Consider the following 19,656-nt stretch of genomic DNA (forward strand, 5'->3'; position numbering starts at 1 on the left):
AGAAAGCTTTGAACTTAACTCTCTTAACATGTTGCTTGAATTTCTTTTTATAATCTGTATAATGTCTGTGCATATTTATTAGCTGCACATTGAAAATATATTCTGAAAGGAGTAGATGATCCAAAGAGTTCATTATTCTGCTTGTGTTTCTCCAGTGTTCGCAGCACCATTTCTTGAAAGGACTATCCTTTTCATTGGGTGTTCTTGGCTTCCTTACCTATTATTGGTTGACCACATGTGTTGGGATTTAATTCTGGACTCTCTATTCTGTTTTATTGGTTAATATGTTGCTTTTTGTGCCATTACCATGTTGTATTCTGTTACTATGGCCTTGAGGTATGGTTTGAAATGAGGAAATGTGCTACCTCCAGCTTTGCTCTCTTTTAGCAGGATTGCTTTGGCTATTTGGAGTCTCCTATGCTTCCACACAAATTTCAGAATGATTTCTTCTATTTCTATAAAAAACGCCTTTGGTATTTTGATTGAGATCACATTGATTCTGTAATGGCTTTGTGTAATATGGTCATTTCAACAGTAATACTGTTCAATTCATGAACATGGGATGTGTTTCCATTTGTTTGTATCTTTCAACTTCTTTCAGGAAAGTCTTGTAGTTTTCATTGTACAGATCCTTCACTTCCCTGGTTTCTTATATTTCTATTTGGTTGCTTTTGATGCTGTTTTCATTTTCTGATGCTTCACCATTAGCGTACAAGGATGCCACTGATTTTTGTAAGTCAATTTGTAATATGTCACTTTATTGAATCATTGATTACTTTCAACAGATTTTTTATTGACTCTTCAGATTTTTCTGTATGTAAGACGATATTTGCAAAGAGTGACATTTTCACTTCTTCCTTCCTGATGTGGAAGGTTTTTATTTCTTTCTCTTGCCTAATTGCTCTAGCTAGGACTTCCGCTACTATATTGAATAGAGGTGGTGAGAGTGTCCTTCCTTGTTATGTTCCTGTTCTTAGAGAAAATGCTTTCATTTTTTCTTCATTGAGTAGGATGTTTGCTGTGGGTTTCCTGTAGGTGGCCTTTATTATGTAGAGGTATGCTCCTTCTATATCCAATCTATTAAGACTTTTATCATAAAAGAACAGTATATTTTGTCTAATTTCTTTGGGCAACTTTTGAGATGATCATGTGATTTTTACCTTTCATTTTCTTGGTGTATTGAATTACACTTATTGATCTTTGTAGGTTCAACTACACTTGCATCCTACAGATAAATCTCATTTAGCCATGGTGTCTAATTTTTTTAATGTATGAACTCAGTTTGATAACACTTTGCTGAGAATTTTTTCCATCTGTATTCATCAAGGATACTGGTTTATTGCTTTTTTCTTGTGGTGGTATCCTTATCTGGTTTGCTATCAAAATAATACTGCCTTTGTAGAATGAATTTGAAATTGTTGCCTCTTCCTTAACATTCTGGAAGAGTTTGAGGAGTATTGGTATTAATTTTCCACTGCATGTTCATTAGAATTCACTAGTGAAGCCATTTGACCATAAGGTTTTCTTTTGGGAGTTTTTGGGTTTTTGTTTGTTTTGTTTTGTTTTTAAATTTTTAAAAATTTTTAATAAACATATAATGTATTATTAGCCCCAGGGGTACAGGTCTGCAAATCACCAGGTTGATACAGTTCACAGCACTCACCATATCACATATCCTCCCCGATGTCCATAACCTGACCACTCTCTCCCTACCCCCCACCCCCCAGTCACCCTCAGTTTGTTTTGTGGCAGTAAGAGTCTCTTATGGTTTGTCTCCCTCCCGATCCCATCTTATTTCATTTATTGTTTTCCTACCCCCCCAAGCCCCCCACATTGCATCTCCACTTCCACATAACTGGGGTAAGCATATGATAGTTGTCTTTCTCTGATTGAATTATTTCACTAAGCATAAAACCCTCTAGTTCCACCACATCATTGCAAATGGCAAGATTTCATTTTTCTTTGATGGCTGCATAGTATTCCATTGTGTATATATACCACATCTTCTTTATCCATTCATCTCTTGATAGACATCTAGGTTCTTTCCATAGTTTGGCTACTGGGGACATTGCTGCTATAAATATTTGTGTGCACGTGCCTCTTCGGATCACTACGTTTGTACCCTTAGGGTAAATACCCAGTCGTGCAATTGCTGGGTCGTAAGGTAGCTCTATTTTCAACTTTTTGAGGAACCTCCATACTGTTTTCCAGAGTGGTTGCACCAGCTTGCATTCCCATCAAGAGTGTAGGAGGGTTCCCCTTTCTCCACATCCTTGCCAGCATCTGGCAGGCACTCCAGCCAGGACTGCCACAATCTTCTTACAAAAACCTGGGGAGGACTCTCCTGGGAGGATGATGGGCCCTGAGCCATGGCAGAACAGAGGGTCAAGTTCTGGTGGTTGAGGGCATGGGGGTCCTGGAGGCCGCTAATTGGCCCCTTGTCCTCTAAAAATAAAGGTCCCTCAGAAAAGCTGGGGGGTCCAACACCAGGCTGGTTGATGGGCTCCCATGCTAAACAGTTTCTGCTGCTGAAACAGAGTTTGTGCATGCCAGGGGACAAATAAGTCAGAGCAGCAGTCATCAAAGAGCACGCTGTGAGGAAACAGGTTTCCCAGGCGGAAGTCCTTCACTGGCTGATGGTAAAATGCTTGCTCATGCCCATTAAGCTGGGTGGGTATAGTGTTCTACAGTGTGGTGGACTTCCCAGGTTCTGCCCACCTGAAGGTGCTTTGAGCAGGCCTGAGAGGACATCGCTGGATGCTATAGAGGCTTTGGGGTAGGTGCCTGGGGAGGCAGAATCAAATTGTGGGGGCTGTATGGGTATGGAGGCAGCCTCTGGTCAATGGACAATGTGCTGATATCTGGGGGACACTCTGAGTGATGCAGGACAAGGCAGGTGACATTGTTGTAAAAAAATTTTGGGTGGCTGCTCTTGGGTGTCAGCTGGGCCCTTGGGCAACCTCAGGCAGCTGAGGGGCAAATGGTAGTGGCAGGAAGGGATTCCCGGTGAAGAAGCTGGGTAGGGGGTTACCCAGCACAGGAGAGGAAGCAGAGGGGGAGGAATTGGAGGATGCGAGAACCAGAGCACTGAGTGAGGAGGGAGAAGGCTGACAGTGAGGGATAGCTATCAGAGCCTTGAATATGGGGGTGGGGCATGCTTCAAGAAGCCTAGGGGTTCAGATTGCTCAGGGAAGACCACAGGATGGGTAGCTGATCAGGGAGTAAAGTCGTGACACATCATAGCCCAAGCTTGGTCCAGGCACTGGCTCCAACTGATCCTGAGGTGGATCATGCTGTGTCTTAATTTGGAGGTACTGATGCTCTCACTCAGGCTGGGGTAGACTGTCTCCTCAGTGCCCGGAGGATGGAAAGTGCCAGGGGAAAGTGCAGGTTGGTGAGATCAGGTAAGGAGCTTCTTATGTTTGTGACTGGTGGAAGGACAGGCACATTGGCAGGCTAGTCAGAGAGCACATGGTGCTCTGATTAACATCAGATAAGTGTTAATTACAAGGAGTTCACAGGACTAAGATCAGGAAGAACATAAGAACAGCTTCCAAGCATGGCATGGCTTCAACAATTCTTTGTCGTCTAACAAGTTCTCTTCAATAATAGGGACTTTGGAGTGCACTTTGCCATTCAGAAAACCTCCAGGGTGGCTATGCAGGATGCTAGAAGAGGCGGGGCCTCGATAAGTGTCCTGAGGGCTGGGGTTCCTCACACTGGTGTGAAGGCAGAGTCCCTACTTGTCCTATTCAGTCAGATGGTAGTAGAAAGCCCTGCCCCTTCTCTGCAGGGACATCATCCCAGGGCATATCCTCCACCAGCTGGGCTCTGGGGGAAGAGACAAATAGGCAGGACCATAGGGAGAGATGTCTTCTAACAGGGATAGCGATGGAGGATGGAGTGGGGACGCCATTTTTCTGGAATCTCACTGTAACTGTTCCAAAGCTCCTGGTGCCCAGTGCTCCACGATGAATACAGAGGCAAGTTGAGGGGACTCTTGGAACTCAGCCAGGTCAGAGCTAAACTGGTTATCAGCGGGCAGAGAACGGCCATAAGGAGAGCTCCTTGTGTATGCCAGTCGCAATGTGGGGGCCTGTAGGCCGCATGTGTTCCTCAACCCCAGGCTCTCTGGTGTCTGTGCCTCCCCTACAAGCCTGTCTTCCTGCCCTTCAGCCTCCACCTGTGCCTCTCAGATGACTACACTGGTCTGTTCAGGTTGTCTATATCTTCCTAAGTCAGTCTTGGTCAGTTGTGTGTTTCTAGGAATGGACCCATTTCTTTTAGATATATAATTTGTTGGTATGCAATTATTCATAGTCTTTCATGATTCTTTCATGTTTTCATATTCCTGTGCTATCCATTATAATAACCCTCTTTTATTTCTTCTTTTTTATTATATTATATTAGTCACTGTACAGTACCATCTCTCTTTTTTTTTTCTTAGACTAGCTAACTTTTTGCCAGTTTGTGTTCATCATCATCTAGAACCAGCTTTTAGTTTCATTGATCCTTTCGATTGTTTTTCTGGTCTCTATTTCATTTACTTCTGCTCTGATTTTTATTATTTCTTTCCTTTTGTTAACTTTGGGCTTAATTTGTTCCTCTTTTTCTAGTTCATTGAAGTGTAAAGGTTGATTGTTTATTTCAGATCTTTCTAATTTTTTTTCTCTAAACTTCCTCTCTGTACTGCTTTTACTGAAACCCACAAAATTTTATATATTGTATTTTGATTTTCATTTGCTTGATACCATCATTTATTTCCCTTTTGATTTCCTCTTTGACCTATTGATTGTGTTACAAACTCAGACAAGTTGAGCACCCAATGCCCAGAAAGCCAATGTCTGAGACGAGGGTATTGAGGTAAATAAAGTTTCATTATCACAGTGAAAGAAAGCCCAGTGAGAAGACTGGCTATCATTCCCAAGGCTGCATTGCTCTCTGGAGGAAAAGAGACAGCCACTACTTGTTTGGGGAAGGAGGTGAATATATGAGAGGAAGATGAGATTTCTGCAAACCTTGAGAGGGTGGGCCTTGAAACAATCTGAAGCTCTATATTGTTCTGGAAAATAAGATACCCCATTCAGGACCTGGAATGATCAGGTATGTCAGATAATTTTGAGACAAATGTTTCTTTCCACTCCCCATTAGGTTCCTGTAATCAGTGGGTAAACAGGAAGTAGGGGTAAAAAGCAAAGTAAATGATTGATCATGCATGAGGTTAAGAGATGCAAAAACGTCTTCAGTAGGGAATAAAATATGACATGCAGCTAAGGTAATAATGCAACTAATATAATATATTTCTGCATATGCTTTCAAGACTAGTCCAAGAACCAGGTGTCTGGCCTCAGTTATTTAAAATTTTGTCATCTGTTTCCCACATATTTTTAGGTCTACTAAGTTTCCTCTTGTTCATTTTTACTTTCATACCAATGTGGTCAGAGAAGTTGGCTAATATGGTTTCAGTCTTCTTAATTTTGTTAAGATTTCTGGGTTCCATCAGGGGATTGATCCTGGAGAATGTTCAATGACAAGAATATGCATTCCTCTGCAGCTGGAAAGAATGTTCTGTCAATGTCTGTCATTTTTTTCTGAAGTGTGGTTATGTTCTGTTTCCTTGCTGATTCTCCATCTGGATGATCCACCCATTGTGGACGGTGGGGAATTAAGGTCCCTGCTATTACTGGATTATTGTCTATTTCTCCCTTAAGATCTGAATTTGTTTAATGTATTTCAATACTCAGGTGTTAAGCACATGTATTTACAACTGTTATATCTTCTTTTTAGCTTGAAGTCTATCTTGTCTGATGTACACATGGCTACACCTGCTTTCTTTTCAGTAACATTTTCTTGGGTTATCCACATCCATTCCTCCACTATAAACCTACATTTGTCCATTGTACAGCAAAAAGACCCTTTTGAAAGGATCACAAACTGGGGTCTATGTTTTTAATTTATCAAGGCACCCTCTGTCTTTTGATTGGTAAAGTCAATCCACTTATGTTTAAGTGATTATTGATATGTAAGGACTTACTATTGTCATTTTATCTTTTCTTTTCTGGTTGCTTTCTATCTGTAATATTTCTTCTTCTTTGTGTTTCTGTCTACTTTTATCACTTGCTGGTTTTCCATGATGATTCCATAGTTTCTCCCTTTTTAAGGTTCTCTCTGCTCTAGATCTCTAGATATTGTTTTGTCTTACCATGAGTTTTGTATAAACTGTCTGATAGATTAAATGGTACTTTTCCTGCTGTTGGCAACTTTTCTTCATTCGCCTACATAGCAGTTCTCATTTTCCTCCACTGCTTTTACAATTTTTGTTTACTTTGTTTTGTTTTTTTGTTTTTTAATTTATTTTTTTTCAGCATAACAGTATTCATTGTTTTTGCATCACACCCAGTGCTCCATGCAATATGTATCTTCCCTAATACCCACCACCTGGTTCCCCCAACCTCCCGCCCCCCACCCCTTCAAAACTCTCAGATTGTTGTTCAGAGTCCATAGTCTCTCATGGTTCACCTCCCCTTCCAATTTCCCTCAACTCCCTTCTCCTCTCCATCTCCCCTTGTCCTCCATGCTATTTGTTATGCTCCACAAATAAGTGAAACCATATGATAATTGACTCTCTCTGCTTGACTTATTTCACTCAGCATAATCTCTTCCAGTCCTGTCCATGTTGCTACTAAAGTTGGGTATTCATCCTTTCTGATGGAGGCATAATACTCCATAGTGTATATAGACCACATCTTCCTTATCCATTTGTCCGTTGAAGGGCATCTTGGTTCTTTCCACAGTTTGGTGACCGTGGCCATTGCTGCTATAAACATTGGGGTACAGATGGCTCCTCCTTTCACTCCATCTGTATCTTTGGGGTAAATACCCAGTAGTGCAATTGCAGGGCCATAGGGAAGCTCTATTTTTAATTTCTTGAGGAATCTCCACACTGTTCTCCAAAGTGGCTGCACCAACTTGCATTCCCACCAACAGTGTCAGAGGGTTCCCCTTTCTCCACATCCTCTCCAACACATGTTGTTTCCTGTCTTGCTAATTTTGGCCATTCTAACTGGTGTAAGGTGGTATCTCAATGTGTTTTTAATTTGAATCTCCCTGATGGCTAGTGATGATGAACATTTTTTCATGTGTCTGATATATTTTTAAAGGATTTTATTTATTTATTTGTCAGAGAGACAGAGAGAGAGAGAGCACAAACAGGGCGAGTGGGAGACAGAAGGTGAAGTGGGCTCCCCGCTGAGCAGGGAGCTAGATATGGGACTTGATCCTAGGACCCTGGGATCATGACCTGAGCTGAAGGCAGATGCTTAACCAACTGAGCAAACCAGGCATCACCTGATCTTGTTTAAACTTGGGTTATAACTTCCTCATGTATGATGCATCCAGTCAAAGGGATTTGTACTGACATAGGCACTATTGCCATTTCATATCCTATGGTAGGCAAGTGGAGGTGCTGATTAGGAACATGGTAATATAATCACCTCTACCTGCTTAGCCTGACTTTGGACAGGAAGGGCAGTGCCTCTGTCTTTGTTTGTAAGTTTTTAAATCGCATACACTAGTTGTTGCTATTAGTTTTTTTTTTTTCATTTTCCATAGCTTTGGAAACTTAAACTATATATTAATATTTTAGTGTATCATTTAGTCTTTTTCTTCCATCAGATTTCTGACACATTTTTTTAAGATTTTGCATTTAATTTTTAAAAATTTTTTTATTTTTTCAGCGTAACAGTATTCATTATTTTTGCACCACACCCAGTGCTCCATGCAATCCGTGCCCTCTCCAATACCCACCACCTGGTTTCCCCAAACTCCCACCCCCCGCCCCTTCAAAACTCTCAGATTGTTTTTCAGAGTCCATAGTCTCTCATGGTTCACCTCCCCTTCCAATTTCCCTCAACTCCCTTCTCCTCTCCATCTCCTCTTGTCCTCCATGCTATTTGTTATGCTCCACAAATAAGTGAAGCCGTATGATAATTGACTCTCTCTGCTTAACTTATTTCACTCAGCATAATTTCTTCCAGTCCTGTCCATGTTGCTACAAAAGTTGGGTATTCTAGAGGGGATGACGGATTGCATGGAGCACTGGGTGTGGTACAAAAACAAGGAATACTGTTATGCTGAAAAAATATTAAAAAAAAAGTTGGGTATTCATCCTTTCTGATGGAGGCATAATACTCCATAGTGTATATGGACCACATCTTCCTTATCCATTCGTCCATTGAAGGGCATCTTGGTTCTTTCCACAGTTTGGCGACCGTGGCCATTGCTGCTATAAACATTGGGGTACAGATGGCCCTTCCTTTCACTACATCTGTATCTTTGGGGTAAATATCCAGTAGTGCAATTGCAGGGCCATAGGGAAGCTCTATTTTTAATTTCTTAAGGAATCTCTACACTGTTCTCCAAAGTGGCTGCACCAACTTGCATTCCCACCAACAGTGTAAGAAGGTTCCCCTTTCTCCACATCCCCTCCAGCACATGTTGTTTCCTGTCTTGCTAATTTTGGCCATTCTAACTGTTGTAAGGTGATATCTCAATGTGCTTTTAATTTGAATCTCTCTGATGGCTAGTGATGATAAACATTTTTTCATGTGTCTGAAAGCCATTTGTATGTCTTCATTGGAGAAGTGGTTGTTCATAACTTCTGCCCATTTTTTTTATATGATTTTCTGTTTTGTGTGTGTTGAGTTACAGAAGTTCTTTAGATCCTGGATATCAACCTTTTGTCTGTACTGTCATTTTCAGTTATATGCCAATAAGCTAAGCAACCTAGATGAAATGGATGCATTCCTAGAAAACTATAAACTCCCAAAATTAGACCAGGAAGAAATTGACAACCTGAATAGACTGATATCTAGTAATGAGATTGAAGCCGTGATTAAAAAAATCTCTCAAAAACAAGAGCCCAGGACCTGATGGATTCCCTGGGGAATTCTACCAAACTTTCAAAGAAGAAATAACACCTATTCTCCTGAAGCTGTTTCAAAAAATTGAAGCAGAAGGAAAACTTCCAGACTCTTTTTATGAAGCCAGCATTACCCTGATCCCCAAACTAGGCAAAGACCCTACCAGAAAGGAGAATTTCAGACCAATATCACTGATGAATATGGATGCTAAAATTCTAAACAAGATCCTAGCAAACAGGATCTAACAACACATTAAAAAGATTATCCACCATGACCAGGTAGGATTCATCCCTGGGCTACAAGGATGGTTCAACATTCGCAAATCAATCAATGTGATAGAACAAATTAATAAGAAAAGAGAGAAGAAACACATGGTCCTCTCAATTGATGCAGAAAAAGCATTTGACAAAATGCAGCATCCGTTCCTGATTAAAAGGCTTCAAAGTATAGGGATAGAGGGAACATTCCTGAACTTCATAAAATCTATGAAAGACCCACAGCAAATATGATCCTCAATGGGAAAAAGCTGGCAGCCTTCCCGTTGAGATCAGGAACATGACAAGGATGCCCATTCTCACCACTCTTGTTCAACATAGTATTAGAAGTCCTAGCAACAGCAATCAGACAACAAAGAGAAATAAAAGGTATCCAAATTGGCAATGAAGAAGTCAAACTCTCTCTCTTCGCAGATGACATGATTCTTTATATGGAAAACCTCAAAGACTCCACCCCCAAACTACTAGAACTCATACAGCAATTCAGTAACGTGGCAGGATACAAAGTCAATGTACAGAAATCAGTGGCTTTCTTATACACTAACAATGAAAATACAGAAAGGGAAATTAGAGAATCGATTCCATTTACTATAGCACCAAGAACCACAAGATACCTGGGAATAAACCTAACCAAAGTGGTAAAGGAACTGTTCTCGGGGAACTACAGAACACTCATGAAAGAAATTGAAGAAGACACAAAAAGTTGGAAGACCATTCCATGCTCTTGGATCGGAAGAATAAACATTGTTAAAATGTCTATACTGCCTAGAGCAATCTATACTTTTAATGCCATTCCGATCAAAATTCCACCGGTATTTTTCAAAGAGCTGGAGCAAATAATCCTAAAATTTGTATGGAATCAGAAGAGACCCCGAATCGCTAAGGAAATGTTGAAAAACAAAAATAAAACTGGGGGCATCACGTTACCTGATTTCAAGCTTTACTACAAAGTGTGATCCCCAAGACAGCATGGTACTGGCATAAAAACAGACACATAGACCAGTGGAACAGAGTAGAGAGCCCAGGTATGGACCCTCAACTCTATGGTCAATTAGTCTTCGACAAAACAGGAAAAAATATACCGTGGAAAAAAGACAGTCTCTTCAATAAATGGTGCTGGGAAAACTGGACAGCTATATGCAGAAGAATGAAACTCGACCATTCTCTTACACCGTACACAAAGATAAACTCAAAATGGATAAAAGATCTCAATGTGAGACAGGAATCCATCAGAATCCTAGAGGAGAACATAGGCAGTAACCTCTTCAATATCAGCCACAGCAATTTCTTTCAAGATATGTCTCCAAAGGCAAAGGAAACAAAAGCGAAGATGAACCTTTGGGACTTCATCAAGATCAAAAGCTTCTGCACAGCAAAGGAAACAGTCAAAAAAACAAAGAGGCAACCCACAGAATGGGAGAAGATATTTGCAAATGACAGTACAGACAAAATGTTGATACCCTCTTTTACATTTTTGCTGTCAGAAACTCTTTTCCTGGTATGGGTTTGTTACCAACTGTAGTAGCTCTAGTTATTTTTAATAACTTTAGCCATTGCTGTTTTCATTAAGTGTTAATGCCCTATTCTAAAATAAGGTTACAGTGTCTGACTCTGTCTGCCAGCTTACTCAGAGTCTCTGTACCTTCATCTTTTCATTACAGTATTAAAGTTCTGCTCAATATGTCTTGGAGGCAAGACTAGTGGTGGGGAATTCCCTCAAGTTTTCTTTGTCTGGAAAAGTCTTTATTTCTCCTTCATGTCTGAAAGATAAATCCTGGATATAGATTTCTTGTCTGGCAATATTTATTTGTTAATGCTATGAGTACATCATTCCACTCTCTCCAGGTTTACAGAGTTTCTGCTGAGAAATCTGCTGATGATCTCTCCTATGGGGCTCATTTTTATATTAATTTCTTTTATACTTTCAAGATTCCTTCTTTATCTTTGACATTTGACAGTGTCATCAGAAAGTGTCTTGGAGATGGTATTTTTGTATTGAGATAATAAGGTTATCTATTAACTTCACAGACTTCTATGTCCAGTTCTTTCCCCAGGATTGGGAAGTTCTGTGACAACACTTTTGTAATAATAGCTCTGCCCCTCTTCTCCTTCTCTTCTCCTTTTGATATACCCACTATGCTTAACTGGCTCTCCTAATGGAAACTGGTAGCTCTTGCAGGATTTCTTCATTTTTTTAAGCTTGTTTTTCTTTTAAGTAATCTTTACATGCAACTTAGGGCTCCAGGTCACAACCCAAAGATCAAAGGTCAGATGCTCCACTAACTGAAGCAGCCAGGCATCCCAGGGTTTCTTCACTTTAAAAAGTAATAATAAACCTTAGTTCTCTTCACTTCCACTTGAATCAGTTCTAGATTCCACTTTTCAGACCATGTATTCTCCCTTCCACCTGATCTGCTCTATTTCCAGTGTTTCTAATGCATTCTTCATCTCATTTACTGAGTTCAGCTCTAGAATTTTGGTTTGGTGCTTCTTTAGAAATTCGGTGTCTTGAGTAAAGTACTCCTTCTATCCATTCATTTTATTACTGAGTTCATTGAATTGCCGGATTCTCTTGTATCTTGTTGAATTCCATTCTGGCCATTATTTTGAATTCTCTATTACTTAGATCACAGTCTTCTGTAAATGTAGGTTTGGTGGCTGGAGAATTGTCATTTCTTTTAGCAAAACCATATTACCATGATTTTTCATGCTCTTTAATGAGATTTTCCTCTGCCAAATAGTTTGAAGTAGCCAACACCTTTTGTATGTAGGCAAAAATCTGTTAACTATGATTCTAACAGTTCATTGGGTGGGAAGTTAGAGGCCCTTCTTTAGTATTACAGCAGGTGGCAGGAGAGCAAAAGTTTTTGCTTTCTCTTACCATAGTAGCTGTGGTAGCTGTATAGACCAGGCTCAAAGAAAAAAAAAAAAAGAGGAGACTGGCAACTCTATGGGTGGCCAGTATGTACTATGTCCCTCCAGTTTGGGGCGTTCCCCACACTCCAGGAGGAGGATCCTCAAGTTCATGAGTCCCACAGGGCTGGGAGCTCTCTTGCTGAACTCTCAGGGCAGACAGTGAATAAAGTGTTTCTTCTTGTCTGCCTCCTTCCTTCCCTTGCCTTTTCTTTTCCCCCACTGTCCCCTCCTGGTCACAGATGTCCTACCTCAGAGGACCCAGCTCTGTGGCTACACAGTTATGGGGTCCTTCAGTCATAGCCCAAAGGGACAAGTAGCCTTTCACTCACTCCTATCCACCCCCCACCTTCTTGACCCCAGGAATCACAGGTGAGCAATACCACCACTGTAAAAGCCTGGGTAACAGGCCCCACCAAGCTGCCTGGGCTCTGGTCTCCCTGAAGACCAATCCACACCCTCTTAGATGTAAACATGGATGGATCTCGTGGGTGTCTCGTGTGCTGTCCAGAGGAACCTTTGTTGGGTTTTGGAATCCTACTAGTTGTAAACAGAAATGGGGAGACAAAGGGAAGGACTCATTCTGCCATGATGCTGACCTCACTTCTCCCAAGAATGATGGTTTTAACCATTCTTTCTGGAATTACATGGGCAGTTGGTCCACTAGTCTCAAAAGATTCCTCTTTTTTGTGAGGATAATTCCTATCACATCCATACCTTCATTTCCTCTCCATTTCAAAGGAAACATACCTATAGCCCATCTAAAAGGAATCCACTTCTGGGTATTTACCCCAAGGATACAGGTGTAGTGAAAAGAAGGGCCATCAGGGGCGCCTGGGTGGCTCAGTGGGTTAAGCCACTGCCTTCGGCTCAGGTCATGATCTCAGGGTCCTGGGATCGAGTCCCGCATCGGGCTCTCTGCTCAGCAGGGAGCCTGCTTCCCTCTCTCTTTCTGCCTGCCTCTCTGTCCACTTGTGATCTCTCTCTGTCAAATAAATAAATAAAATCTTTAAAAAAAAAAAAAGCAAAGAAGGGCCATCTGTACCCCAATGTTCATAGCAGCAATGGCCACGGTCGCCAAACTGTGGAAAGAACCAAGATGCCCTTCAACGGAGGAATGGATAAGGAAGATGTGGTCCATATACACTATGGAATATTATGCCTCCATCAGAAAGGATGAATACCTAACTTTTATAGCAACATGGATGGGACTGGAATAGATTATGCTGAGTGAAATAAATCAAGCAGAGAGAGTCAATTATCATATGGTTTCACTTATTTGTGGAGCATAACAAATAGCATGGAGGACATGGGGAGTTAGGAGAAGGCAGTTGGGGGAAATTGGAAGGGGAGGTGAACAATGAGAGACTATGGACTCTGAAAAACAATCTGAAAGGTTTGAAGAGGTGGGGGGGGTGGGAGGTTGGGGGAACCAGGTGGTGGGTATTAGAGAGGGCACGGATTGCATGGAGCACTGGGTGTGGTACAAAAACAATGAATACTGTTATGCTGAAAATAAATTTAAAAAAATGTTTAAAAAAATAAAAAAAAAAGGAATCCAGTGTCATAAAGCCACAAGGTAGACTGTAAGAGGAGATGAACATGTCAGATAATATATTAACACATAGAGTATTTTAAAAAATATACAAAGATCCCAAAGAGTATATTTATGACTTTATTGTTGGGATAAATATTTTGATAAATTTGAAAATTCCTCTATTACCCTTTCCCACGTCCTGTGAGCAGTGCAATGCTCTCCCCCAACATACAGTTCAGTTTAGATGTTTGTATCATGCAGTGTCTGGTCAGGAGGCAGAAACCACATCACTCATGTTAACAGGGAAAATTTGATAGAAGGATTATTAATAAGGACATATTTAATTATGAAAGAGATAAAAGAAAGCTCTATGGAAACCAGAATTAGGAAGCAGACTTTACATCTAGAGCTGAGGTAGAGCATCCAAAAGACGGAATACCTGTGAAAGAATAAGACTGACATTCTGTTTATTGGACAAGCTGGGACCAGAGTCCCCAGGAAGGAAAAAAATTCACCAAGACGCTGAAGACCAAGCCTGTTGGGTAGGAAAACTCTCACTAGAAAACTGACAAGAGTCCCTGGGAGGCAGCGCTCTAGTACACAACCTGTTACAATGCCATACTCATTCACCCAAAGGTAAGTCTTCTCTGGCCACTGTCAGTAGCATCGTAAGGTCAAGCGGGAAACAACACCAAAAGTGGGACACCTAGGTGGTTCACTCAGTTAAATGTCTTCCTTCAGCTCAGGTCATGATCCCAGAGTCTGGGGATGGGAGTCCTGCTTTGGGTTCTCTGCTCAGCTGGGAGTCTGCTTCTCTCTCTGCCTGCCACTATCCCTGCTTGTGCTCACTCAATCTCTCTCTGACAAATACATAAATGAAACCTTTTTTAAAAAACACGAAAAGAGGGGCGCCTGGGTGGCTCAGAGGGTTAAGCCTCTGCCTTCGGCTCAGGTCATGGTCTCAGGGTCCTGGGATCGAGCCCCGCATCGGGCTCTCTGCTTGGCAGGGAGCCTGCTTCCCCCTCTCTCTCTGTCTGCCTCTCTGCCTACTTGTGATCTCTCTCTCTGTGTCAAATAAATAAGTAAAATCTTAAAAAAAAATCAAACCACAATTTGAATAAATAAAATATAAAAACAAACAAACAAATAAACAAACACAATTTGGAGGTGTGTGGAGTGAACTAATTTGTTCAGGATTGTTTAAAAAAAACATGAAAAGAAAAAAGCTTTTTCTCCTGCTATGTCTTGCTGTGTTTCCTCTGGTGCTATGTAGGAATTCAGTGTCTGCATAGACAAAATCTGACTTGCATATGCCTCCCTGGATGAGACTAATTGAAAAACAAAGGAGGAATTCTCAGAAATTTATGCCTCCATTGAAATTTCTTGGCTGAAAGTGGCCACATTCTTACTGCAGCTCAAGGATCTCATCCAGGAAGTAAATGTTTAAATTTCAAGGAGAAACAGGCACATGTGGTGCTCATGTACTTCATGAACTCCTACCTCCTTGCCCTTACCACACGCTGTCCCATATATTACTGTCCTGACCATTAAGGCTACACTTCCCTCCTTGCTTTGTGCTTGCATGTGCTGTATTGATACAGCAATGAAACTGGAGACAAAGCTTGGCTGGAGGCCTTTTGCCGCTAGAGTGTCTGGTCCCCAGGCCTCTCCTTTCTCCGATGAAGGTGTCTGGAGTAATCTTTTCATTCGCCATCTCAGGGTTTGCTGGCCAAACCCAACAGTGCACTAACTGACAAAGCTGGTGCCAAATGTGCCACATGGCAAAAATGAAACATTTATGACCTCCAGTATCAACAATTAGGGCACATACAGTGTAGATTTGAATCAAAAGACAATGAATTGAAAAGGGGCAGATTTCACACTTTTAGTTCCTCAACTTCCACATAAACCATTTACTCACAATGGAACTTTCATATAACAACACAACAACTCCACATTTTCACCCATCTACAGGGCTACACTTAAAAGTGAAAAAGTTCTCACTCTTTCCTCAAAATGGAATAAACAGGCAGTCTCAGGCATTGAATCAGTTATATTTATTCCTTAAGTCCAGCCACACTCATTTGACTATTCTGTTACCTAGAGATTACATTTGAAATATTACCATGGACAACTTGCATAAAATCACACTGGTAAGAAGGGAGAAGGAAAATAGATAATTAATACAAATGACTCATCTACATGACAAGATAGAAAAATATGCAAAGGGACTCCAGTCCTTTTCCTATTTTTGATCACAGGCAGGAATTGAGATCTGTGACCTCCTTCTTCCACTTCCAATTCTGTGTCTTCTCATCTCTCCCAGAACCACAACAGGTTGGTGTTCTCTACTTCAGGAGCCAACAAACCTTTATTCATCAAGGTCTGAGTCCTCAACAGTCTGGCTTCCTTCTGTTTCCTGTGGGTTCCATCCACCTTTACAATTGGACTAGAAGTACTGAGAAGCCGTACATAGATCCTGGAACTGTGTTCATGGTCAAAGCTTTCTGCAATTCACCCAGGGTCTGAAAACATTAATCTTCATTTACCTCTTTATTCTGGTAGTTCTGTTCTTTCCAACTGCTGTTGACTCACAAGGAAACCCAAACTCTCATTTTTCCATTCCCCGAATTAATGCAGCACCAGTATTTCAGAAAAAAAAAACACAAATATTTACTAAGGTTCGTTAAGATAAGTATGTCTCATCCATTCCGGAATAGGAAGCCTATACAATAGAATACTACACTCCACTCTTCTTCAAGTCTATTAGCCATACATTTCTTCAGAAATGTTCAGATGGACTATGTTTTTTAGTCAGAGTGCACATTTCCTAAATAGAGCTGGTAACCCACCCATAGTCTCTGGGTTCATCTGCACAGCTCAAACTATATAAAATAAAAACCATTTAATTCTTCAGAATAATTCAGACCTCATCTCATTTCATATCAAAACAATACAAAGACTCCATGAAATAATGCTCATGATCAAAAAAAACATGACTTCCAACAGCAAAATTCAGCCAACCCCAATACAGCTGAAAAAGTCAACATTTATCTTCTAATACCTGAGCATAAGGCATGAAACGACTATTCTCATAACCTCACCCCAGCAGTCTATACCCAGAAAAGAAGTCTATACCCAAAAAAATGCCACCCGGTCATTGAGGACTAACTTCAGAGGCTATTACCCCTGGGAATCTGCAGCTCCAGGAGGAGCCACCATGAGGAATCTGGGACAATGTTGGAGCATTATGGGGACATAGCTTCAGGACCACAGGGGAGTAATGGAGATTCAGCCCCTGGGAGTAATGGAGATTCAGCACCACAGCCTGAACTGAACCCTTGCCCTGAGAGGCTCACAGGCTCCTCTGAAGAACAAGGAGGGTTGTTAACGGGTAAAGGGGTCTGCACAGGCCCACCCACCCCAGAGCAGATGGTCAGGGACACATCTCCTTACCTCAACCTGAAGTATGGAAACAGAGTCCCAGAGAAGGAAGCGAGAGAGAAAGAGAAAAGGTGGGAACCATCAGTCGTGTTGTAGAATGAGACATCCCCTTCCTGCAGGTCTAGGAAAACCCCTACCCTCTGGGGAATTGTCACAGCGTGTTCTCCATTAGCAGGGAGGGAAAAGAATCTATTTTGATACATCCCCACAATCCAGAACACCTTTTCTGGGTATTCCTGGTACCAGCCTTTCCTCTCCACATCTCTCCTACAGACCCCCAGGGCCCACTCACTTCTTTCTGCATTCCTGATGTCCACCTCCCAGTAACAGCACTCTGATGTGATGCCTTCATGACCCAAGACACTATAGACTCCATCATCTGAGTGCTTGGGTGAGTCCTTGAATGTCACACTAGTCTTGTCATCAGAGACAGCAAGCCTTGAATGGGCAGACTCTGGATCCAGACTGACAGTCACTGCAGAGTCAGTTACCAATCATTCAAGGACTTGTCCTACACATAACAAGGCACACAACCACCACCCCACCCCCAAACACCTAGCTGCATGCAGGGAGGACTAAACCTCATGAGATGAGAGGCTTCTGGCTCAAGCACACAGCCTCTAACAGGAAGAAGAGTGATCTGGGGGCGTTAAACATGTCACAGGGCACTTGAGGGCCTGACAGGACACCAACACTAAAGAATACCCATTTATATCCAGTATCAGTCACACCCAGTAATCTCAGCTACATGACTTTCACCGCCCCATCCCACCCCACCACCACTGATGATGTCAGCATCTGTATCACCACAGCAAGCTGAAGGAGATGTTCGAAGCCATGGGATAGCAGTAGGAGCACCCAAACAATAGAAGTAACTCACAGGCCTGGAACTTCTCCTTCCGCCAATCTACAAGAAAACCACATTGCACAAATGTGAACAACAAATCATGAGGACTTGAGGAAACTGTACAGGCCAGTGTTGGTACCTATCTCTGAAATACACTGAACCAAGAGTTATAGGGGAAAATGTTTTGGAAGCATTCACCTGATGAATTTATTGTTCATGCACGTTTATTTTCTCTCTCTACACTCTCCTTCCCTCTCTCTGTCTCTCTCTGCCCTCTCTGACACACACACACACACGCACACTTTCTCTCTCATACATCCACAGCCATCATGCTACACTGTTCCCATGAAACCGAGGCCATAAAGCTTAACACCACTGAGGGACTGGGTACTTCTAAAAAGAAGGCTCTTTGCACAGATTTCATTATCAAAGTAAGCCTTCTCAATCCCTAGCCACACGTCCATCCTGGAAACTAAGTTTTCTTTTGAAAAAGAACTGAGGAGATCAAAATTTCTGAGGCCTCCATTTACTTATAACGAACTGGCTGAACTGAACTTGCAGGTTGACTCAAAACTATGGTAGGGGCAATACAGCTGGGTGGAGCTGCACTTGGAGGATGACTCTCAGCCATGGGTGAGGAGAGCTCAGGACATGGCACCAGAGAAATCTTGCCCCATCAAGATGTAATGGAGAAGATTCAAGGAAGGAGAGAGAAGTTCAAAGTAAGAAATTAATGAATTTGCTTCCCTTTATCATGGAGTATTGCAAGGAAAAACATCCCTGTGTGTAAGGGGAAACCCAAAAACATTGGTCTAGTCATCTGCTTCTCCTCATAATCACCTAGAGAGATCAAAAGCAGCAGGAGACACCACACATGATCAGCCCCCAAATATGGTTGTGTCCTATGTCCCAGAAACTGTGAATATGTTTTGGCAGAGAGGACTTTACAGATGTGAGTAAGATTAAGGAACTGGAGATACAAATGGGGGCAGGGGTGGAATAACAATTTCTCCATAAACCTAGATGGAACCTCAAACCCAATTATCCTAAGGACCATATCAAGCTACCCTCTATAAAGTGAGGTCCTGAAATGAGCAAGAGAGGAATACAGGGACCCTGTCTCTCAGTGACACAAAGTATGAACTCCTCCACCTTCATACTCCCCTTTGGGAAGAAGAAAGGAAGCTAACTGATCACAGCAAATGTATATCTGTCATAAGACCCTGAAAAGTCTGCATGGTAAAGCTGTTACCTTCAATAGGACAGAGACTCCAGAACAAAATTATAATGATTATAAAATAAGAACAGGACACTTTCTTAAATATTTGCCAACAACATGGGACCCCTATTCTCCCACAGGTTTATTCAGATAAAATAGTATGCCCAGCTCTGTTGATTTGCTTATACCAACAGATCACATGAAGTGGGTGGACATGTCACATTTTGAGAAAAGGGAACTTTACTTGTTCTTCACTAAGACATTAGCTGACAGCAAACTCTACATTTCTATATGACAACTGACACAGATTAGCAAAGAAGAGGAATCAGGAGGAGGAGAGGAAGGAAGAGGAGAAAGGGAGTTGGTGTTCCATTCTGAGACTCTACAGTGAACCCAGAGCTATGCTGTGCACTTCTGTGGACCAAGCACATTTTTCACCTCATTTCCACAGCAAGCTGTTCATTAGAAATTATTCTCCCCAAACCATAAGTGACTCTTAA

General features: G+C 41.6%; 1 pseudogene; it reads right to left on the reverse strand.

Moving 5' to 3' along the window:
* The window catches only part of LOC125103325 (butyrophilin-like protein 1), a 335,717-nt pseudogene that overhangs the window by 302,757 nt on the left and 13,304 nt on the right, over positions 1-19,656 (reverse strand).

The sequence above is a fragment of the Lutra lutra genome, chromosome 6, assembly GCF_902655055.1.
Source record: "Lutra lutra chromosome 6, mLutLut1.2, whole genome shotgun sequence".
NCBI lineage: Eukaryota > Metazoa > Chordata > Mammalia > Carnivora > Mustelidae > Lutra > Lutra lutra.